A 9,833-nucleotide genomic window follows, 5' to 3' on the forward strand; every position below is an offset into this window, starting at 1 on the left:
CCGCCCCCCCCCTGCGGCATCGCCCCCCCCCCCCAGCCGCGCCGGGGCGCGGCCCCGCTCCCCGTGGCCCCGCCGCAGCTCATGCGGGAAACAAGGGCTCCCCCTCCCCCTTCTTTTATTTATTTATTTCTGTTTTCTTCCCTTTTTTTTTCCTTCTTTTTTTCTTCCCTTTAATTTCTTCTCTCTCCCTCCTCCTCCTCCCTTCTCTCTTATGCTAATGGCGGGAGGGGGGAGAAGCGCCGCCCCGGCCCCCGCCTCGCACATGGGCCGCCCGGGGGCGAGGCCGCCGCCGCCGCCTGGCAACGGCCGCGTCGCCGGGGGGGGGGCTGCGGGGGGCAAAGCCTGAGGTAACGGCCGCCCTCCCGCCCGTCTGGGGCCGCGGGTCCCGCCGGTTCTTGCCCCGGCGCAAAACCCGCCTGCGGCGTAGCGGCCGCTTTCCCGTCCCCTCGGCGAGCGCGTTGTCCCGGGCAGGGCTGAGCCGCGGGGCGGCCCGACAGAGGGGCTGGGCGTGGGGGGCGGCCCCGCGGAGGCCGTGGGCGGGCGGGGGAGGAGGGAAATACAGATGCTTTTAATCTTACTCATTTTAAACAAACCACCTCGCTGGGAGGGGCGAGGAATTGCGGAGCAGCGCTACCTCCCTTTTTCCGAAGCCTGCCTCACGGAGGCGGGGAGCCAGGCGGGAGGTGAGGGGATGGGCGTCTCCGCGGGCCGGGCAGAGCCCTGCGGCCAGCAGCCCTTTGTGGGAGACGCCGCTCTCCGGCTCCAGGCGGCGGATCTTGAGCCCCGAGAGGGAGCGTGAACGAGTGAGGTGTACGGACGGCAGCGCAGGCGGCGGGGCGGGCCGCCTGCCGCTGTAGGTGTGGCAGTCCTGGGAGAAGAACGTCCACCTCCCGTCCTGCGTGTGCCTCCTGGGTGGCCGCAGCCAGCCCTAGCTGTCACCGGGGGCCTGTCGAAGGGGAGCACCCCTTAGCGTTGGGGTACTCCGGACTCCCAAAACCGCTGCAGTGGAGGGCGTGCCGCGCCCCCCCCGAACAATTGCTGGTGCTGCCGGAGTGCCAAAACCCTCCTTGCGAGGTCTGATCCAGGAGCTGACCCGGCATGACTAATGTGTTGCGTGCGGATTGCGATCGTGCCTTGGCTCCGCTTCTGCTTAGTTCAAAATACAAGAGCTAACTTGAGGCCGTTAAAACAGTGCGAATGAACAAGCCAAAGTGCCTTATAATCATGATGGTGCATTCTTATCTTCATTGCTATTGTCATGTTGGTACGTTGTAGATGTTTTAAAGATGCAGGATTTCGATAATAATTTGATGTCATGGTTATGAGTGGGCATGACACTCGGGACTCAGTCAGAAAAAGGAACAATAATAAAAAAAGGCCTGTTGTTAAACCTGAATTTAATTTTGTTGGGGGGGGGAGGGGAGAGTGTCACAATGCATTTTATTTGCATATGTGACAGGACTTCACGGTTAGTTGTGCTGTTGGCTTTACAAAAGACTACTTTTTTTCTGTTCTTCTGGCAGCTTTCTGTGTAGCAATACGCCAAGGAGATTTTTTTTATTTCCACCATTTGGAGGACAGATGATGACGAAAGCTTGCAGCAGACTTAAGAGGAGGGATCCTGTGTGATGGGTGAACAGAATTTTTTCTAGGCAGGTTCTTTGGAGCTCTGGAAGGTTTGAGTGGAACAGGATCAACCAAATCTTGCTGTTGCTTTGAAAAGTAGGGATAAAAGTGGGATTTCTAGAGCTGATTTGTTTTTCTACTCTGACCCCTGGAGGGTAAGGCAAAGAGCACAGTAATTCCTGAAATATTTCTTCTTTGTTAGAGTAGAGGAGACCTAACTGTGTGAGAATTGGGTAGTGTAGCTGAGAAGTGGTGTCAAAGAGTTATTTTAATTTATCAGTGATGATTAATTCAGAGCTCTGAAGTAAGGACTGGTGTCTCTGGGAGGCCTGGTTTCCAAAGACAAGGCATTGTAACACACAGTGCTCATCTAATGATGGGTTGGAATATTAGAGGTTATGTCTTAAGTACTTGAAACTACTAGATGAGAACAAATTGTTTTGATAAAAGCATTGTCTAGTTATGTCATGAATACTTTGGGTCCTCTCAGATGCAGGAGAACTTTGTTGTGAGCATGTTAAGTATCCATTTAAACATCAAGTATTTTTTTTAGTTTCGCATCTAGCAGTTGGTGTTAAAACTATCGCATTCAAAATATTTAACTTAGGTTCAAATTAGTTCACTTTCAGTCTTGCTGTGAAATGGGCAAAATCAATTTGATGCCTGCAGCTTGTGGCAGGGTTACTTATGGCATGGATAGCCACGTGTCTGGGATGGTTCCCTCTTTTCTGGAGAGTTAGTTTCATTTACTTTCAGCTCTGTTGTATGAGTTTAATGTATAACTGAAGAATTGAAGTTCACAATCTAGAAATTTTGAAAATATTCTGTTCTCATATTTAAAACCTAAGGCTTTGATTTAGTGAAGATTTGAGGTAAATAACTTTGAAATTCTATTTCCAAGAGAAGGAGAAAGTAGCATTGCCTGTAGCAAGTATGGAAAGAATAGTAAGGATTCTTTTATCTGCAACAATAGGCCATGGTGCTGCTTTTTGTCAGTATAACAACAGAGAAAATGTATGGACTACTTGATGGCCCATTAAAATGTATTATTTATGTATCTGGAGGTGTTTTAGGAAGTAAATCTTTGTAATGACTATTAGTTACATACTTAGGAGTATTCAGTATCATCGTTATAAGAGACTGTGACATAATTACATGTAATGCAAGTCACTGGCTGTGTATGAGCAGCCTGCCTTCTTAAGAGCTAACATAAATATTTGCTGCAGAAGAAGACAAGCAGGAGGACTGCAGTAGAACTTACATTCTCCTGGACACTTTCTTTTTTTGCTACTCCCTGTACTCCCTGTTATGCGGGTAGCAAAACCTACAATTCTTCTTGAGAGATTACTGCTTAAATCTTCTGATTACCTAAATTTACATACAGCGCAAAGAAGAATTTGAGGTGGTTGTACATGGTAAAAGTAATGCACTTTTTTGTTTGTTTGTTTGCTAGCTGTCCAAAGTAAGATTAACCAGTAGACTATGATGAGAAGATATTGCTTTTCATCTTTAAAGCCCTAGATCCTAGCAGCACTAGATCCTGCTTTTGAAGGGAGGTCATGTATCGCTTTCCTGGAAGAGACTATTGTGTTTTGAAGTTAAACTGCACTTACAAGAAACCTGTATACTAAATCCACCAGACCGGCCACAGACCAGCATCCAAAGTAAATAAAGATGTCTCCTTGTGTGTCAGTTGCCTGCAACTTGGCCACGATTCAGTTCATATGCAAATGCTGTGAAGGGCCAGCTTAATTAATTAGTCTTGGTTTTCCATTTAGTTTTATAGGACTTGGTTTTAATTCATCAATGTTGAGGAGAGGTTTCATGAACAGTTTGCTTATGTGCCAGACAGTGTCAAGCAGAGGTCAGCAGGGATGCCCCAAGCTGTACCAGGAGCACACAAACTGTTCTGCGTTGGAGTTCACCCTCACCAAGCTGACCTCGGCTGCAGTAGGCAGTGATTAAATGGAGTGATCTATACCTGCTTCGGCTCACTCTATAGAGCGTACCTTTTATCCTGCAGTGGGTATATGCAGACCCTCTAATTCGCATTGTATACAAATTCTAAAGCAGCAGATAAAATCCTCAGATTTTTTTCTGTGTTGCCGAGTTTTCTGGTGTGCTGCTATGTATGCATAGGCTCGTACAGAGGAGTTGTGTGGATTTTAAGGACAGAATGCAGCATGACTTGGGAAAAAATATAGCTGTCCTTGAATACTGCCACTGGTGACTTTCATTTGCACCCTTCATTTATTAAAATATGTTCCCACTGATCTTCAGTGTTTCTTTGAGGTGCAAGACCCTTTGTCTTCCCAAATGTAGTCAGTAAAACTGTAAGGGAGGTGGTCATAACCTAGGTATGTCAAAGGTAGAATGTGATTATTTTTTTTTCTATTACACAGTTTCCATTATAGTGACATATTAGGAGGAGAGTAACCAGCAATTTGACTGGTATAGTAAAGCTACTGTCTTCATTTTCATATTACGTGTTCCCATCTAGGTGACTTCAACAAGGGATGGGGTTTTTTATTTGGTTTTATTTATTGTCATGTGCATGTACAATGTCTAGCACAGTGAGGCCTGCTTCTGTAATTCAGCTGGTCTAAGAGTTTCTAAAAACCAAACAGCTATTTCTTCTGTTAACCAGAAGTATGTGCAAGGATAGTTCTGCCAAGTTTGATAGTATATTTGCTTCGTGTGTATCCTTTGACTTGCTTTCCAGGATAAAACCACATAGCTTCCACCTACCATATAATGATGTAGCCCTCAGGGAAGTTTTGGATTGCATTGGGAGTTTTCCCCTTGGAGATGAAATCCTACAAACCGCAAGTTAGGAGACAGTGGAGAACTACTGTTTGTCTGCCCCTTTTTTCCCTTCCTCCCCATCTGTGCTTAAGGAAGTTTGCAGCAAGTCTACAAAGTGATGACTGTCTTGTCTACCCTGTTGTAGCACCACTGGTGAGCACTGAACCTCTTTCTTATCTCATAGATAGAGATGAGACCACTAACCAGTAACAGCCGCACTCCTGTAGGTCGAGGACAACATTTAAGCCTCCTGGTCAGCGGTTTTCTCCTGCTGACTGGTACAAAGTTGCTAGGGAAGTGTCAAGTCCTTTTGCAACAGCTGATCTACAGATGGGTTGGAAATCAGTGGTCACTGGAATATAAAGGCCTAAGGTCAAGAGACCTAAACTTTGCAGCTCACGAGGACAGACATAAACTGTTGTTGGCAATTGGCATGGTGAAAAGACAATCTTAAAAGTAGATCTGTGATTGGGAAAATATGATTTTTAAGTGGCTCGCAGATGCATCTTGTGTTATTCCAGTAATTTGCAATGCATTTTTCTAGTATAACTTTCTGGTTGGTGTATTGTGAGGATGTTGTTTTCATTTTCCTTCCTCTTCTTCCAAGGCCCAGGGTGGGGAGGATGAGGGTTTTGGAGAGCATTCAGTCTGGGAGCCTGGCTACTTAGCAGAAGGCATATAGGCATCATTCTTCTAACCCTGGAGACCAATTTTCCCACGCTGTTAGAATCCTGTGGGGGCTTTGCTGCTTGCCACCCGATTTTGAGGGAGGTTAGTGCCTCTGCCTGCCTGTTTCAATGTCCATTTTGCTACACCCAACTGCTTGGTGGCTCTCATCAGATTAGTCTGGCCTTTGTGTGCTGGGAAGGTATTAGAATAACAAAGGGCAGTTAACCTACAACTTGAGGCATGTCTTGGTATGCTTCAGTTATGTTTCTTTGTTTTCTGTTAATATTTTGAATGAAAGAAGCCTTTTTTGAGCTGGCGTGTTACTATAGTAACTATGAAAGATACAAAAATTAGCAATGCATAGTTCAATCTGAAAACATCCTCTGGGTTCTAAGCAAGAGAATAGTTCTTGGTCTTTTGCTGGCTAGAAAATGTAAAGCAACATGTAGCTTACAGATAAATTGTCCTGAGATACTCAGAAATGCTTATGCGTGAAGCAGGAGGAAAATTGTGTAACTATCAAGCTGTATTGGAAAGGAAAGAAAATAAGCTATTATTACCAAGTGAAAAATAGTGAACTGAGATGTATTCTAAGTGGAACAGTTGAGTATGTTTTCATGTGGTTTTTTTATTTCTTATGATCTAAAATAGAAATTACTTCTGTTATGCTTTGAAAACACTCCCTAATGTTTTCTGCTTTTCAAGACTGTTTTTCGGGCAGCACAGTACAGCTAGGACTGAGATCACTGGACTACCTATGACATATATTTGATGGATAGCTTTTTTTAATTGGTATTTCCATCAATAAGAACTATTACAATAGCAATAAAATAATGGGCTTCCTAATATTCACAAAGTCTGAGAAAATCAAATTATCTCAGTAGAATGTTTTTATCTTTCAAGTGGAAATAATCTGCTGCTAACTGTAGCTGTCAAAACACAAAGATTTTTAAGTTAGAGATGTTTTTAAATTACTGCTCTTCCCCATGGTTTTTAATGGGTTTGTCTCCAGTTACTGCTTTCTGATGTATAAAGAAAGAATACTTTTAATTTTGTTTCCCACCCCCCCATGTAGAAGAGTTAGGAATACCAGTTTGACCCTCCCTCATTTTGCTGGAAGGCTTGCTTTGTGTCTTAGGAACATACTGTGAACTTTTACTTGCAGCTTTTTAATGAATGGGGCAATCATGTCATCAACTTCATTGGCTAGTAAGAATATGTTAATTAAGATGTCTTTAAATAAGACACAAGGCTGAGATAAATATAAACTTTTCTCTTGCCAATTAAAAACGTTCTCAGTCTATTAGATGCTGTTGGTCTAATGTCAAAATCCTACTGCTTATCCAGTCGTTACCAGTTTGTGACAGTTTTTCTTGAACTCTGCTATTCCCTCTTTTCTGACAGAAAATAAAATTCCTTAATGCCTCTGTCCTTTGTGTGTGATAAGGAAACGAATGCCAAGTAAAACAGATGAAAGAGCATGTGTGAGGCCTTCAAAAGCATGTTGTAGCTGCAGAACTGAAAGGAACAAGCAAGATCTGGAGGAAGTAGAAAAATGTATGTGGTAGTGGTGGAATAAAGGTTGCTTCTTTTCTTGGCCTTCAGCCAGGTCTTCAAGTATTCATGCTTCAGCTTGAGAAATGCTGTTCAAAGGGCAAAAGGATGAATTTCTAGTCTTTTAAACGGACGTTTTCATTAAAAGATCACATCATTAGATAAGATAATCGGTTTTCCTGTGTATGTGAATTGTGTCAAAGTGGCAAAAAACTGAAGGGGATAGCTAAAACCTGTATTGATCAAAATCTATTGCAACCTAGGAAGTGCAGTGCTGCTTGATATGTGATCCTCTTTGTTGAGGAGGACATCAGGACAGTGTATGTAATCTTCACCCTGCTTTACTGGTTACATTTAAAGCCATTCTTATACAAATGCTAATGGCTATGTTGAATCTTCTAATGAATGTCCATGGGTTTTTTTTTTTTCCTCTTTTGTGATGAAGATATCTTATGCATCAATTTGTTTTTATTTTACAGACTATAAGCTCTTATGTCAGAGGCTTGTCGCGCAAGGTAATGTGTCGGGAATAGATGCTAAAAGAAATCAGTAGCATCTCTTCTCCATTCTTTAAAGATTAATTTAGCTAATAAATATATTCTTCCACAATGATAAAGTTGCTAATCTAAATACTGCTTAATTTGTTTAATTGTAGGGAAAGCAGGGAAAAATTCCATCTGTACAAACTGGTGAAAGGGACTCTTATGATTGGTATAATCTCTAAAATTAAATTGGATAATGTCTGTGTAATGATAGGATTTGCATGGCTTTCTAGACCTCCTGCCTTTGAGTAAGTTCTGGTGTAATTATATTTTTCAGCTTTCTGGCACTGCCAGAAGCCAAATTTCTGTTTGTTACCGCAACATATGGTTAAAGAGTCTGGGTCTTAAGAGTTGCTTAGTTTTTAGAGGAATTATCTAGAATTTGTTTGGTTACAAATATTGCCAGAGACTGAATACTTCTCTTTAAAGCCATGTCTAGCTGGACACAAGTGTTTGCAGTTGGCTAGATCGTTTCTTTCTGTTTCTTTCTTTTTAATTAAATAAATTTAATTAAAATAATTTAAATTGGTGACTGTAAATGCTGGATCTGTGAATGTTCATATCTGAGACTGCTCTAAATTAATTCTAAGCTTTGCTAATAAATATATTTGTGATTTATATATTAAATATAGTTGTGATTGTGAAGTGGGTGTTTCAAGCCATCAGAGATGGACTGTGAACAGTTGGAAGTTGATTACTGTGGCCACCTGACTTTAATAAAGGGAGGTATTTACCCACCACCTGATGCCCACTTTGTAAGAAGGCACAATTTATGTGATTAGGCTAGTTGATACACTTGGGAGAGAAGGTTCAGGCCTTCAGGGCACAGTTACTCTACGTGGCACTTCTTGTTGTGTGTCACTTATTCGTCCATGAGCTTAGTTTAGGCTCAGAAGCCAGATAGTTTATCATTGTTCTTCAGAGGATTTAACTTTCCTCGTGGTGAGCCATTGTAGATTGCTGGTCTGTGATAGGTATGTGGATCCTGTTTCTGAGAATTCCTTGTTGTCTTGTTATACTTGGTATAGGAATAATGAAAAGTTTCTTTGGAGCTGACCTATGTGACTTTTTTCTTTGCTTGTTTACTTTTAATAACAAAATGTGCCAGATAAAATTCTGTCCTTTCTCTGAGGAGATACAGTGACACTCACATGGATGAGAGACTTTTAACAGGAAGTGGCGTTATAGAACCGTCGTCTGAAATGCTGCTTGGATCCTGTCTGTAGTGTTATTGATCAAAATGTTTGATTGCAAGAGTGAGGTGAGGCTGGCAGTTATCTGTCTGAAGTATTTAATGGCCTTTTACAAACACCCTGGTGTACTTATTTTGGCAGTCTGGGAACTGTAATGGAAAGAACTGTGATAGAGCCAGAGTTAATATATCCTCCTTCTGTAGCTGTTCTTGCTTTGGCTGGCAGTTGGATATTGCAGGGGAGTGGTACTGTCTCTCTTGCTTTTCACTCTAGAGCTGATCAAAAGAAGATGAAATGGCGTATACCTTACCTCTGTCACTGTACGCTTTACAGTATCTGCCTTGCTGAGCAACTTGCCTCAAATGTAATTTTTCCAAAAGAGGAAAAGTTGCTGCAAGTTGGACCATGTAAATATGATACTGAAAAAAAACTTGCTTAGACAATAAGAAAACACTTGCTTCTTATTGGAGACTTGCGTTTCCATAAATAGAATATTTAAAGTAGCACGCATTGTTCGAAATGCTTGTTTTGAACTTGTTTCCTTTATCTATTTCAAATGACATGAAATGAGGAACCTCCTATGCAGTATAGTGCAACTCGCTCTGCAAGTTGATGCATCATACCACTTTGCAATGATTTCCATGAAGACCTGAGATGACCTACAGCTGCCCTCATTAATAAAACTCTTGGATCCTTCTGTGATCCTAGCTCTGATACCCTTAAGATGTTAAAAATGGAGCTCCCGTTTTCACTTAAATCTTCAGCAATTGCCATCTTCTGCAGCAGCTTTTATACTGTCCTCAAAGATTTCCAAGTAGTTTACAGTCTTCAGTTTCCTAAACTGGAAACTTCTTTTTATAAACTTACATGTATAACTATAAAGAGCCAAATGAGAAAACCTAATTGCTTGCTGTGGCTCTGCAGCTTGATCTAATGATGTGAAAAGATGCTATTACTAGTTAATGTTCTTTATCTTGAATCCCTTAAATATTTGGTGAAATACCAAATATTTGGAACAACTGCATCATAACAGGAGATGATTTGAATGGAGTTTGTGTAGGCAGCTGCTTTTCTCAGGAAATTCTTGTGAAGTTCTGTGCCCTTGTTTACTCTGCAATAGGAAATGTGGCATCCAAGAACTTGACTCTCCTTGAAATTATTTAATTTAACTTCTAAGTGGCCAGGTATGTTGTCTTTGACACTTTATGCCAAGAGGTAGCAATTCACTCATCCTAATTTGACATCAACACATGCAGGAGAAAAAAAAACCACTGCAGTTCCTCCCTGTGGTTATGAAGTGTGAGGGTACTGCACTGGTCTCCAAAAGCCTTTTGAGGTTTTTGTGGTTCTTGAATCTGTAAAAGAGCAAAACTTCATGGTAGTACTACATATGTGTATTTTCCTTATAAAATGGTTTGAGATCAGAAATGTTGCTTAGGGCAGT

This window comes from Haliaeetus leucocephalus, unplaced genomic scaffold, assembly GCF_000737465.1.
Source record: "Haliaeetus leucocephalus isolate CR32 unplaced genomic scaffold, Haliaeetus_leucocephalus-4.0 Scaffold450, whole genome shotgun sequence".
NCBI classification, from domain to species: Eukaryota; Metazoa; Chordata; class Aves; order Accipitriformes; family Accipitridae; genus Haliaeetus; species Haliaeetus leucocephalus.